General features: G+C 42.1%; 1 non-coding gene across 1 annotated transcript; it reads left to right on the top strand.

The window, feature by feature from the left end:
* Positions 1-319: 319 nt before the first annotated feature.
* Positions 320-498, top strand: LOC119562190. The gene has a single exon (XR_005221750.1). It is a non-coding gene; the product is annotated as a 5.8S ribosomal RNA (ribosomal RNA).
* The last annotated feature ends 14,502 nt before the right edge of the window (positions 499-15,000 follow it).

Below are 15,000 nucleotides of genomic sequence, written 5' to 3' on the forward strand. Positions count from 1 at the left end.
ATGTATTGTTCATCTCAGTTATGCGCATACATTGGATAATGCAACAACCTAAAATGTACAATGTTGTACCTGATTATTACAGGTTAATGTTTTATATAAATTTCAATATATATCGCTAAAAAAAAGTATTAATACCGTAAATGCCATTTAAAAAATACTTGATATATTATTGGTTATATGAAACTAAGACATTTCGCAGCATTCGTTTTAGGTATAAAAATCAATTTATTGAAGGAATTGATATATGCCAGTAAAATGGTGTATTTTTAATTTCTTTCAATAAAAACATATATGACAAAATTACCAAACCAATATATAAAACTCTAAGCGGTGGATCACTCGGCTCATGGGTCGATGAAGAACGCAGCAAACTGTGCGTCATCGTGTGAACTGCAGGACACATGAACATCGACATTTTGAACGCATATCGCAGTCCATGCTGTTATGTACTTTAATTAATTTTATAGTGCTGCTTGGACTACATATGGTTGAGGGTTGTAAGACTATGCTAATTAAGTTGTTTATATAAATTTTATAATGAAATTTTATAAGCATATGGTATATTATTGGATAATAATAATTTAATTATTATATTATTCATAATATTAACAAATATATGAAAAACATTATCTCACATTAGTAAATAATTTGAATGTGAAAAACGAAGAGAAATATTTTCTTTTTCAATCAAATAATACTGAGAAATGTCTAGCATAAAAAATTTATCTAGAATTGTCTCTTATTAAAGATTAGTAAATAGAAAGCCGTTGACAATATTATTATTCTTCGTTGATTCGTTAGACCAAACAAATGCCATACAAATATATAAAATATATAACGAATTTAATAAAATGTTTTATCATTATATATAAAGAATTAATTGCAAAAAAAGTTATACACAACCTCAACTCATATGGGACTACCCCCTGAATTTAAGCATATTAATTAGGGGAGGAAAAGAAACTAACCAGGATTTTCTTAGTAGCGGCGAGCGAAAAGAAATCAGTTCAGCACTAAGTCACTTTGTCTATATGGCAAATGTGAGATGCAGTGTATGGAGCGTCAATATTCTAGTATGAGAAATTAACGATTTAAGTCCTTCTTAAATGAGGCCATTTACCCATAGAGGGTGCCAGGCCCGTATAACGTTAATGATTACTAGATGATGTTTCCAAAGAGTCGTGTTGCTTGATAGTGCAGCACTAAGTGGGTGGTAAACTCCATCTAAAACTAAATATAACCATGAGACCGATAGTAAACAAGTACCGTGAGGGAAAGTTGAAAAGAACTCTGAATAGAGAGTTAAACAGTACGTGAAACTGCTTAGAGGTTAAGCCCGATGAACCTGAATATCCGTTATGGAAAATTCATCATTAAAATTGTAATATTTAAACAATATTATGATAATAGTGTGCATTTTTTCCATATAAGGACATTGTAATCTATTAGCATACAAAATTTATCATAAAATATAACTTATAGTTTATTCAAATTAATTTGCTTGCATTTTAACACAGAATAAATGTTATTAATTTGATAAAGTGCTGATAGATTTATATGAATACAGTGCGTTAATTTTTCGGAATTATATAATGGCATAATTATCATTGATTTTTGTGTTTATTATATGCACTTGTATGATTAACAATGCGAAAGATTCAGGATACCTTCGGGACCCGTCTTGAAACACGGACCAAGGAGTCTAACATATGTGCAAGTTATTGGGATATAAACCTAATAGCGTAATTAACTTGACTAATAATGGGATTAGTTTTTTAACTATTTATAGCTAATTAACACAATCCCGGGGCGTTCTATATAGTTATGTATAATGATATTTATATTATTTATGCCTCTAACTGGAACGTACCTTGAGCATATATGCTGTGACCCGAAAGATGGTGAACTATACTTGATCAGGTTGAAGTCAGGGGAAACCCTGATGGAAGACCGAAACAGTTCTGACGTGCAAATCGATTGTCAGAATTGAGTATAGGGGCGAAAGACCAATCGAACCATCTAGTAGCTGGTTCCTTCCGAAGTTTCCCTCAGGATAGCTGGTGCATTTTAATGTTATATAAAATAATCTTATCTGGTAAAGCGAATGATTAGAGGCCTTAGGGTCGAAACGATCTTAACCTATTCTCAAACTTTAAATGGGTAAGAACCTTAACTTTCTTGATATGAAGTTCAAGGTTATGATATAATGTGCCCAGTGGGCCACTTTTGGTAAGCAGAACTGGCGCTGTGGGATGAACCAAACGTAATGTTACGGTGCCCAAATTAACAACTCATGCAGATACCATGAAAGGCGTTGGTTGCTTAAAACAGCAGGACGGTGATCATGGAAGTCGAAATCCGCTAAGGAGTGTGTAACAACTCACCTGCCGAAGCAACTAGCCCTTAAAATGGATGGCGCTTAAGTTGTATACCTATACATTACCGCTAAAGTAGATGATTTATATTACTTGTGATATAAATTTTGAAACTTTAGTGAGTAGGAAGGTACAATGGTATGCGTAGAAGTGTTTGGCGTAAGCCTGCATGGAGCTGCCATTGGTACAGATCTTGGTGGTAGTAGCAAATAATCGAATGAGACCTTGGAGGACTGAAGTGGAGAAGGGTTTCGTGTGAACAGTGGTTGATCACGAGTTAGTCGGTCCTAAGTTCAAGGCGAAAGCCGAAAATTTTCAAGTAAAACACAAATGCCATACAAATATAATTATATTATATAAATCAAGCTAATTAATATACTTGAATAATTTTGAACGAAAGGGAATACGGTTCCAATTCCGTAACCTGTTGAGTATCCGTTTGTTATTAAATATGGGCCTCGTGCTCATCCTGGCAACAGGAACGACCATAAAGAAGCCGTCGAGAGATATCGGAAGAGTTTTCTTTTCTGTTTTATAGCCGTACTACCATGGAAGTCTTTCGCAGAGAGATATGGTAGATGGGCTAGAAGAGCATGACATATACTGTTGTGTCGATATTTTCTCCTCGGACCTTGAAAATTTATGGTGGGGACACGCAAACTTCTCAACAGGCCGTACCAATATCCGCAGCTGGTCTCCAAGGTGAAGAGTCTCTAGTCGATAGAATAATGTAGGTAAGGGAAGTCGGCAAATTAGATCCGTAACTTCGGGATAAGGATTGGCTCTGAAGATTGAGATAGTCGGGCTTGATTGGGAAACAATAACATGGTTTATGTGCTCGTTCTGGGTAAATAGAGTGTCTGGCATTTATGTTGGTCACTTGTTCCCCGGATAGTTTAGTTACGTAGCCAATTGTGGAACTTTCTTGCTAAAATTTTTAAGAATACTAATTGGGTTAAACCAATTAGTTCTTATTAATTATAACGATTATCAATTAACAATCAATTCAGAACTGGCACGGACTTGGGGAATCCGACTGTCTAATTAAAACAAAGCATTGTGATGGCCCTAGCGGGTGTTGACACAATGTGATTTCTGCCCAGTGCTCTGAATGTCAAAGTGAAGAAATTCAAGTAAGCGCGGGTCAACGGCGGGAGTAACTATGACTCTCTTAAGGTAGCCAAATGCCTCGTCATCTAATTAGTGACGCGCATGAATGGATTAACGACGGACGTGTGTTTTTTCGTGGTCCCAATCAGTCGGTCATATCTCGGAAAGTACGTGGTGTACAAAGTTAAAATTTGCGTCAAAATTCGTGCCTTTGCGAAAGGAGTACGGTGGTGTAAAAACATTTAGGAAAAGTCAGCGGTGAGCGGAGTAATCGGAGTTTTCCTTTGTGGAAAATTCCACACGTGCGCGCGCCGCGTGTGCTTGGAGAGCGCTTTCGAGAGAGCGCTTTCGTGAGAGAGCTTTCGCGAGAGCGTTTGGCGTCAGGTGTTCCCTCTCGCGTGATTCCTCTCGCGCGTCAGCTGTGCGAGTACCGCCTAAGCTTTCTTATCGGGTAAGTGAGCTTGCTCGAGAAAAAAGTTTAGAGGGTAGGTGGGCGATGGCTCCATCTCCGATGGAGACGGAGGGCGGATGCTCGGGCAGCGAATCTGCCAGCAGTCGAGGTAGCGTCAATGTTGGACGAAAAGGCCGCCCGAAGGGGAAGCGTGGACGAGGTGCTGCCGCAAGGGACGCCTCGCAGGCAAAGATTGTTGCCGTGGATGGAGTTGGAGGCGGGCCAGAGCCCCTTGTAGAGGAGACGCTCTCTTCTCTGGAGATGCCGCCGCCGCCCGCTCCCGCTGCCGCCGCCCCCACTGCTGCTGTAGTAGCTGCAGCTGCTACTGCTGCTGCCGCTGCCGCTGCTGCTGCCGCTGCCGACGCCGCTGAAGCCTCGACATCAGCCGCTGCAGCAAAAGTCGCCGTTGGAGTTGAGGTCGTAGTCCCCTCTCCCCCTCCCGTTGTTCGCTCGTCGCACTGCTCCATGGAGATCGTGAAGCAAGGATCGTGCCGCGTCGCAGAAGAGTCGACTGCGATCAGGGATGAGCTGCTAGGGCTCATTGTGAATATAGTGTCTGCAAAACTCCAGACGGAGATTATGAAAGTCGCAACGAGGTACGACGGCTTGATCTCGTCGCTGCTTATTAGGAATGCCATCCTCGATGATCGCTACAAGCAGTGCAAGAAGACGCCACCGCCGCCAGCTCAGCGACCAGTCGCTGTTGCTAACCAGCCGTCGTATGCAGTTGCGTACCCCAGCTTGCCAGTGCCTTCTGCCACGCCGATCCCGATGCCGCGAAAGCCGCGGGAGACCTGGTCGGCAGTCGTGCACAGCCCAGACCCGACCATCTCGGGCAAGCAGCTGGCGGAGAAGGTGCGGAAAGAAATCGCTCCTGCACTAGGAGTCCGACTCCATGAAGTCAGGGGATTGGCGCGTGGCGGTGCGGTTATACGTACCCCGTCGTCCAGTGAGCTTAAGCGCGTGATGGCTAACAAGAAGTTCGGCGAGGCCGGACTTGAAATTAAGCAGACCCCGGAACTTAAGCCAAAGGTTGTAGTGAGCAACGTCGACACTGCGCACACGCCCGAGGACTTCATGACGGAGTTGTATAAAAACAACTTCGAGGACAAGATGGACCTGGCACAATTCAAGAGGACGGTGCGGCTCGAAAAGCCCTGGTCGCAGGCTAATGGCGCCACGGTCAACGTGACGCTAGAGGTCGACGCGACGGCACTTGATGTCCTGGACGGAGGAAAAGCCTACATAGGGTGGTTTGCATATAACTGCCGGGCCTTGGTGCGCACTTATGCGTGCCATAGGTGCGTCGGTTTCGACCACAAGGTGGCCAGTTGCAGGATGAAGGAGAGCGACAAGGTCTGCCGACAGTGCGGACAGACTGGCCACAATGCGCGAGGCTGCACCAATCCGGTGGACTGCCGGAATTGCCGCTTCAAGGGCTACCCATCGGCGCACCATATGCTGTCCCCCGGGTGCCCTGTGTATGCGGCGGTGCTGGCGCGGGTGAATGCTAGACATTAAAAATGTATAGCTTCATCCAAGCAAATTGTGGCAAAGGACGAGCTGCTACCATCGAGCTCGGAGTCCGATTGCGAGAGAGCAAGAGCCTGTTCGCACTGGTCCAGGAGCCATATGTGAACGACGGGAGGATGGATGAGCTGCCTGACGGTATAAGGAGTTTTACCGATCGAGGAGGAAAGGCGGCCATCCTAGTTAATCACCAGGATGTCACCTGCATGCAAGTGGAGCCCCTCACCACGGAGTACGGCGTATGTGTGAGCATAAAAGGAAGATTTGGCTTAATCTTTCTATGCTCCGCATATTGTCAGTTTGATGCCGATTTACCACCGTACCTCGCGTACTTGGATGCGGTCCTGCTGCTGGCCAGCAGAACCCCCGCAATCCTTGGCCTTGATGCGAACGCAGCATCCCCCATGTGGTTTAGCAAGCTCCCTCCTCACGCTGAGGGACTTGCAAACTATAATCGGGGTGAGCTGCTGTCTCAGTGGATTGTGGAGAAGGAAGCCGTGGTTCTAAACCAGCCAAGTTCGGTGTACACGTTCGAGTCCAGCAACGGACGGAGCGACATCGACGTGACGATCGCCAACGCTGCAGGATCTATGCTAGCCACATACGAGTGGAGAGTGGACGATTGGGAGTTGAGTGACCACAACATCGTTACTGTTGTGGCCAACCCAACGACCGATACAGCCGTTGAGAGCCTAGCTCCGGTGCCGTCCTGGAACTTCTCCAATGCACGTTGGCGGTTGTTCGAGCAGGAAATGGTGAGTAGGGCAACCGAACTTCCGGAAGACTTCTCAGAATCGCCGCTGGACCAACAAGCCTCTACCCTTCGCAGGATCGTCCACGAAGTGTGCGACCTTGTTCTGGGTAGGAGGACTGCAGGATCGCCGAGATCGAGACCAGGTTGGTGGACCGCTGACCTTAGTGCGATGCGCCGCGAAGTCAGGAGACTTAGGCGCCGACTTCAGGATGCCAGACGTCGTCGCCATGACGACGTGGCCGAGCTTATTGTGCGCGAGCTGAGACTTACCTCGGCCGCCTACAAGAAGCTCATCCTGAGGACGAAGGAGGACAGCTGGAGACGCTTCGTGGGAGAAAATTCACACGATCCCTGGGGGCGCGTCTACAAGATGTGCCGAGGTCGCAAGAAACGGACGGAGATTGGGTGCCTTCGCGTAAATGGCGAGCTAGTCACCAACTGGAGTGACTGTGCGCGTGTGCTCCTCCGCAACTTTTTCCCAGTTGCGGAGTCCGATGCACCGATTGCCTCAGCGGAGGAATTCCCACCGCCCCTGGAAGTTTCTGAGGTTGGTGCTTGTGTCGCTAGGTTGAAGAGCAAACGCTCGCCTGGCATGGACGGCATCAACGGTACGATTTGCAAGGCTGTGTGGCGCGCCATACCTCAGCATCTTACGGCGATGTATTCCAGCTGCATCCGGTCGGGGTACTTCCCTGCTGAGTGGAAATGCCCTCGTGTGGTAGCTCTGCTCAAGGGACCCGACAAGGACAGGTGTGAGCCATCGTCGTACCGCGGCATTTGCCTGCTTCCGGTTTTCGGAAAGGTGCTGGAGGCCATCATGGTAGATCGTGTGAGAGAAGTTCTTCCGGAAGGCTGCAGGTGGCAGTTCGGTTTTCGCCAAGGGACGTTGTGTGGAGGATGCTTGGATGCACGTGAAGAGCAGTATTCACGCCAGCCCGGCGAAATACGTGCTCGGCATTTTCGTGGACTTCAAGGGAGCCTTCGACAATGTGGAATGGAGTGCTGCACTGCGCCGACTGGCGGAGTTGGGATGCCGAGAGATGGGCTTGTGGCAGAGCTTCTTCTCAGGCAGAAGAGCAGTCATCCGAAGCAGTTACGAGGAAGTTGATGTCCCCGTAACTAGAGGCTGTCCGCAGGGGTCAATCAGCGGCCCATTCATTTGGGATCTGCTGATGGATGTACTGATCCGGCGCCTTGAGTCGTACTGCACACTGAGTGCGTATGCGGATGATTTGCTGCTTCTCGTCGAGGGAAACTCCCGACTCGCGCTGGAGACAAAAGGAGCGCAACTAATGTCCATCGTTGAAACGTGGGGGATGGAAGTCGGCGTTGCCGTTTCCACCAGTAAGACGGTAATTATGCTGCTTAAAGGAAGCGAACACTTTACGCGTGGCCCTTCGCGTGTACCAAGTCGCCCCCCTGCGGTAAAATTTGCTGGAGCAAACTTGCCGTATGTAAGCAGCTGCCGGTACCTTGGCATCACAGTCAGCGAAGGCTTGAGATTCCTCGAGCACGTCGGGAACCTTCGACAGCGTATGGCTGGAGTCGTTGCAGCATTGGCGCGTGTGCTTCGAGTAGACTGGGGTTTCAGTCCTCGAGCCAGGCGGACCATCTATGCCGGACTCATGGTGCCCTGTGCGCTATTTGGTGCCTCGGTATGGTATGTCACTACGACGCAGCAAGTTGTGGCCAAGAGGCGACTCCTTGCTTGCCAGAGGCTAATCCTTATGGGAAGCCTTCCGGTATGCCGAACAGTGTCCACTGCGGCACTGCAGGTTCTTGCTGGCGTTCCCCCGTTTGATTTAGCTGCCATGCAAATGGCAGTTAAATACAAACTAAAGCGTGGATACCCGCTGGAGGAATACGATCTGCTGTATGGCGAAGACCTCACGAGTCTGAGCTGGGAAGAGAAGATGGTGCGTATGGAGCAGTGCTTACTGCACAGATGGCAGGACAGATGGGATGACGTAGATGCATCTGGACGGGTGACCTACAAGTTCATCCCAGATGTCACTCTGGCATTTCGGAATCCACACTTCGGATTTCCGATGCGCACCGGATTCCTGATCACTGGACACGGATCGTTAAACGCATTTCTGCATAATAGAGCGCTCTCGGACTCTGCCGCATGCTCATGTGGCGATCCAGTTGAGGATTGGCAGCACGTCTTGTGTGACTGCCCCCTCTATGCAGATTTGCGCGACCTTGATGGACTTGGAGTGCAGCGAGATGGTGAAAACTGGACGTTTGGAAGGATTCTGGAGGATGAGGACAGGACTCGACGACTCAACACGTTTGCTGACGAAGCGTTCCGCAGGAGGAGGGACTTTTAGTCCAAAACCCTTGCCGTGTGGTAGCGGCGAAGAATTCTGCCACAGCCTGTCATAGCTTGTCGTAGGAGGCGACTAATATGGCAAATGGTTGCCCCATCCGAGCTTGTCGGAGCTGAAGGGGTGAGGCTCACCGAGCCTGTAATTTCGGTACCACGGGTTGAGCAGCTCCAAGGCTGCTCATTGAGGTTGGCCCCCTTGTGGGAGTATCGTGGTGGCTGTGGTTGACACCTATATCGCGGGTAGAGTCCTCGGGCTCGACGTGGATGTTGCGTTATACAACTCGGGTGCCGTGACCCACAGAACGGTAGAGATTTTAGATAGATCTCGCCCCTACGCAAGGGGGAGTGCTTGCCCGACAAGTAAGCACTCGAATTGCTACTGGGGTGGTTGCTATGTATATAGCTATAGCTTCTAGTCCGGGGCGTTGGTTTGGCGCTTAATCTAGACCCGTGCATTATGTACTCACTTGTGGGTATATTAGAATGCCGTGGTTGTAATCCCTTCATTGCGGAACATGCCACGTTAAATAAAAGCGGAGGGATCCGATTCCCACTGTCCCTATCTACTATCTAGCGAAACCACAGCCAAGGGAACGGGCTTGGAATAATTAGCGGGGAAAGAAGACCCTTTTGAGCTTGACTCTAATCTGGCAGTGTAAGGAGACATAAGAGGTGTAGAATAAGTGGGAGATATTAGACTTCGGTTTGGTATCGCCAATGAAATACCACTACTCTTATTGTTTCCTTACTTACTTGATTAAATGGAACGTGTATCATTTCCTAGCCATTATACGGATATATTTATTATATCTTATGGTATTGGGTTTTGATGCAAGCTTCTTGATCAAAGTATCACGAGTTTGTTATATAATCGCAAACAAATTCTTTAATAAAACGGTGCATTTATGTATTTTTGATTTGAAAATTTGGTATAACTCCAATTACTCAGGTATGATCCAATTCAAGGACATTGCCAGGTAGGGAGTTTGACTGGGGCGGTACATCTCTCAAATAATAACGGAGGTGTCCCAAGGCCAGCTCAGTGCGGACAGAAACCACACATAGAGCAAAAGGGCAAATGCTGACTTGATCTCGGTGTTCAGTACACACAGGGACAGCAAAAGCTCGGCCTATCGATCCTTTTGGTTTAAAGAGTTTTTAACAAGAGGTGTCAGAAAAGTTACCATAGGGATAACTGGCTTGTGGCGGCCAAGCGTTCATAGCGACGTCGCTTTTTGATCCTTCGATGTCGGCTCTTCCTATCATTGTGAAGCAAAATTCACCAAGCGTTGGATTGTTCACCCATGCAAGGGAACGTGAGCTGGGTTTAGACCGTCGTGAGACAGGTTAGTTTTACCCTACTAATGACAAAACGTTGTTGCGACAGCATTCCTGCGTAGTACGAGAGGAACCGCAGGTACGGACCAATGGCACAATACTTGTTCGAGCGAACAGTGGTATGACGCTACGTCCGTTGGATTATGCCTGAACGCCTCTAAGGTCGTATCCGTGCTGGACTGCAATGATAAATAAGGGGCAATTTGCATTGTATGGCTTCTAAACCATTTAAAGTTTATAATTTACTTTATAAACGACAATGGATGTGATGCCAATGTAATTTGTAACATAGTAAATTGGGAGGATCTTTGATCACCTGATGCCGCGCTAGTTACATATAAAAGCATTATTTAATACAATGACAAAGCCTAGAATCAATTGTAAACGACTTTTGTAACAGGCAAGGTGTTGTAAGTGGTTGAGCAGCTGCCATACTGCGATCCACTGAAGCTTATCCTTTGCTTGATGATTCGATAATAAAGATGTTGCAAGCGGGCATAATCATTATGCTTGCTTGCAGCATCGCACGCCACTTTGTTTGTGGTGTGTAAGGTAGGGAAGAAGAAATATAAAAGACCTAAATTGGAAACATCAATATATAAGTAAATATTGAACAAACAAAATGTATCGTCATCTTATTAGTGACGCGATGATAAAGTGGCAAACATATTCCATGTATAAATATTCCTATGGTATTAAAATTCAAGTAAAGAGGACATATATAAAAGTTTGTATATATGGTTCATTCAATGGTAGCAGCGGTTGGTTGGTTGGTGTCTGCTCCTCTTATTGTTCAAAACTTATGTTATGGTAGCAAGTCTATATCGTCATATTATTAGTGACGCGAAAAAGTAGTGGCAAAACATATTCCATGTATAAATAAATATTCCTATGGTATTGAAATTCAAGTAAAGAGGCCATTCAAGTAAAGAGGACTTATATAAATATAAAGTATATATAATGGTAGCAGCGCGGTTGGTTGGTTGGTGTGTCTGCTCCTCTTATTGTTCAAAACTTATGTTATGGTAGCAAGACTGTATCGTCATATTATTAGTGACGCGAAAAAGTAGTGGCAAAACATATTCCATGTATAAATATTCCTATGGTATTGAAATTCAACTAAAGAGGACATATAAAATTACTATCAATGGTAGCAGTGGTTGGTTGGTTGGTGGTTGGTTGGCGGCTGCTCCTATTATTGTTCAAGACTTATGTTATGGTAGCAAGTCTGTATCGTCATATTAATTATTAGTGACGCGAAAAAGTAGTGGAAATCATATTCCATGTATAAATAGATTCCTATGGTAATGAAATTTTCAAGTAAAGAGAGGACCATTCAAGTAAGAGGACATATAAAAAGTAAGTATATGTTCCTCCAATGGTAGCAGTGGTTGGTTGGTTGGCGGCTGATCCTCTTATTGTTCAAAACTTATTTTATCAATATGAGTTTGGCAATACAATAAAGAAGACCAATCTAATCCATATAAAACTAAATGTATTATATGGATATGCTTAGGAAACCCATATATTCATAAAAAAAAATTATGTATAGAAAATTATACATATATCTTTTATATAAATGAATCGTATGGATATCGCCTTATGGTAGGTATAATAACTTTTTAAGGCATAATAATGTATAATATAGAAAATATACATTGAAATATAAATGCATTTTTATAGATATGGCGGCATATAAGTGCCATATACACAAGAATAAATAATAGAATTTACCAATATATAATTAAAATGAGATATATAAACCTAGTGAGGGGCTGCACTAGTATATGAATCGTATGGATATGGCTTATAGGTATAATACCTATAAGGCATAATAATGTATAATATAATAAATATAAATTAAGATATGAATGAATTATATAAATATGGCATAGAAATGCCATATACATACATAAGAATAAATGGTAGAATTTACCCATATATCACTGAAACACGATATATAAACCTAATGATAGCTGGCACTAGTACTGTAAACATGCACGCAATAGTGCGTGGGGTAAAAAACTACTATAGGGAGGTGGTCGTTGGCGGGCCCCTCCTCGTATTGGTCAAAACTTATGTTATGCATATGAATTTGTCAATACTATATAGAACGCCAAGCATATCCATATAAACTATGGATATGCATAGAAATCCATACAAAAGTAAAAAAAAATTATGTATAGAAAAATATACATATATTTATATAAGTGAATCGTATGGATATGGCTTATAGGTATAATACCTATAAGGCATAATAATGTATAACAAGTAAATATACATTGAAATGTGAATGCATTGTATGGATATGGCATATAAATGCCATATATATAGAAATAAATTGTATATCAATGATATAACAATTATAAACCTAGTGAGGGGCGGCACTAGTGAATGAATCGTATGGATATGGCTTATAGGTATAATACCTATAAGGCATAATAATGTATAATATAATAAATATACATTAAGATATGAATGGATTGTATAAATATGGCATAGAAATGCCATATACATAAGAATAAATGGTAGAATTTACCCATATATCACTGAAACACGATATATAAACCTAGTGATAGCTGGCACTAGTACTGTAAACAGGCACGCAATAGTGCGTGGGGTAAAAAACTACTATAGGGAGGTGGTCGTTGGCGGGCCCCTCCTCGTATTGGTCAAAACTTATGTTATGCATATGAATTTGTCAATACTATATAGAACGCCAAGCATATCCATATAAACTATGGATATGCATAGAAAACCATACAAAAGTAAAAAAAAATTATGTATAGAAAAATATACATATATTTATATAAGTGAATCGTATGGATATGGCTTATAGGTATAATACCTATAAGGCATAATAATGTATAACAAGTAAATATACATTGAAATGTGAATGCATTGTATGGATATGGCATATAAATGCCATATATATAGAAATAAATTGTATATCAATGATATAACAATTATAAACCTAGTGAGGGGCGGCACTAGTGAATGAATCGTATGGATATGGCTTATAGGTATAATACCTATAAGGCATAATAATGTATAATATAATAAATATACATTAAGATATGAATGGATTGTATAAATATGGCATAGAAATGCCATATACATAAGAATAAATGGTAGAATTTACCCATATATCACTGAAACACGATATATAAACCTAGTGATAGCTGGCACTAGTACTGTAAACAGGCACGCAATAGTGCGTGGGGTAAAAAAACTACTATAGGGAGGTGGTCGTTGGCGGGCCCCTCCTCGTATTGGTCAAAACTTATGTTATGCATATGAATTTGTCAATACTATATAGAACGCCAAGCATATCCATATAAACTATGGATATGCATAGAAAACCATACAAAAGTAAAAAAAAATTATGTATAGAAAAATATACATATATTTATATAAGTGAATCGTATGGATATGGCTTATAGGTATAATACCTATAAGGCATAATAATGTATAACAAGTAAATATACATTGAAATGTGAATGCATTGTATGGATATGGCATATAAATGCCATATATATAGAAATAAATTGTATATCAATGATATAACAATTATAAACCTAGTGAGGGGCGGCACTAGTGAATGAATCGTATGGATATGGCTTATAGGTATAATACCTATAAGGCATAATAATGTATAATATAATAAATATACATTAAGATATGAATGGATTGTATAAATATGGCATAGAAATGCCATATACATAAGAATAAATGGTAGAATTTTACCCATATATCACTGAAACACGATATATAAACCTAGTGATAGCTGGCACTAGTACTGTAAACAGGCACGCAATAGTGCGTGGGGTAAAAAACTACTATAGGGAGGTGGTCGTTGGCGGGCCCCTCCTCGTATTGGTCAAACTTATGTTATGCATATGAATTTGTCAATACTATATAGAACGCCAAGCATATCCATATAAACTATGGATATGCATAGAAATCCATACAAAAGTAAAAAAAAATTATGTATAGAAAAAATATACATATATTTATATAAGTGAATCGTATGGATATGGCTTATAGGTATAATACCTATAAGGCATAATAATGTATAACAAGTAAATATACATTGAAATGTGAATGCATTGTATGGATATGGCATATAAATGCCATATATATAGAAATAAATTGTATATCAATGATATAACAATTATAAACCTAGTGAGGGGCGGCACTAGTGAATGAATCGTATGGATATGGCTTATAGGTATAATACCTATAAGGCATAATAATGTATAATATAATAAATATACATTAAGATATGAATGGATTGTATAAATATGGCATAGAAATGCCATATACATAAGAATAAATGGTAGAATTTACCCATATATCACTGAAACACGATATATAAACCTAGTGATAGCTGGCACTAGTACTGTAAACAGGCACGCAATAGTGCGTGGGGTAAAAAACTACTATAGGGAGGTGGTCGTTGGCGGGCCCCTCCTCGTATTGGTCAAAACTTATGTTATGCATATGAATTTGTCAATACTATATAGAACGCCAAGCATATCCATATAAACTATGGATATGCATAGAAATCCATACAAAAATAAAAAAAAATTATGTATAGAAAAATATACATATATTTATATAAGTGAATCGTATGGATATGGCTTATAGGTATAATACCTATAAGGCATAATAATGTATAACAAGTAAATATACATTGAAATGTGAATGCATTGTATGGATATGGCATATAAATGCCATATATATAGAAATAAATTGTATATCAATGATATAACAATTATAAACCTAGTGAGGGGCGGCACTAGTGAATGAATCGTATGGATATGGCTTATAGGTATAATACCTATAAGGCATAATAATGTATAATATAATAAATATACATTAAGATATGAATGGATTGTATAAATATGGCATAGAAATGCCATATACATAAGAATAAATGGTAGAATTTACCCATATATCACTGAAACATGATATATAAACCTAGTGATAGCTGGCACTAGTACTGTAAACAGGCACGCAGTAGTGCGTGGGGTAAAAAACTACTATAGGGAGGTGGTCGTTGGCGGGCCCCTCCTCGTATTGGTCAAAACTTATGTTATGCGTAAAC

Source organism: Drosophila subpulchrella, unplaced genomic scaffold (genome assembly GCF_014743375.2).
Source record: "Drosophila subpulchrella strain 33 F10 #4 breed RU33 unplaced genomic scaffold, RU_Dsub_v1.1 Primary Assembly Seq397, whole genome shotgun sequence".
Classification (NCBI taxonomy): Eukaryota; Metazoa; Arthropoda; class Insecta; order Diptera; family Drosophilidae; genus Drosophila; species Drosophila subpulchrella.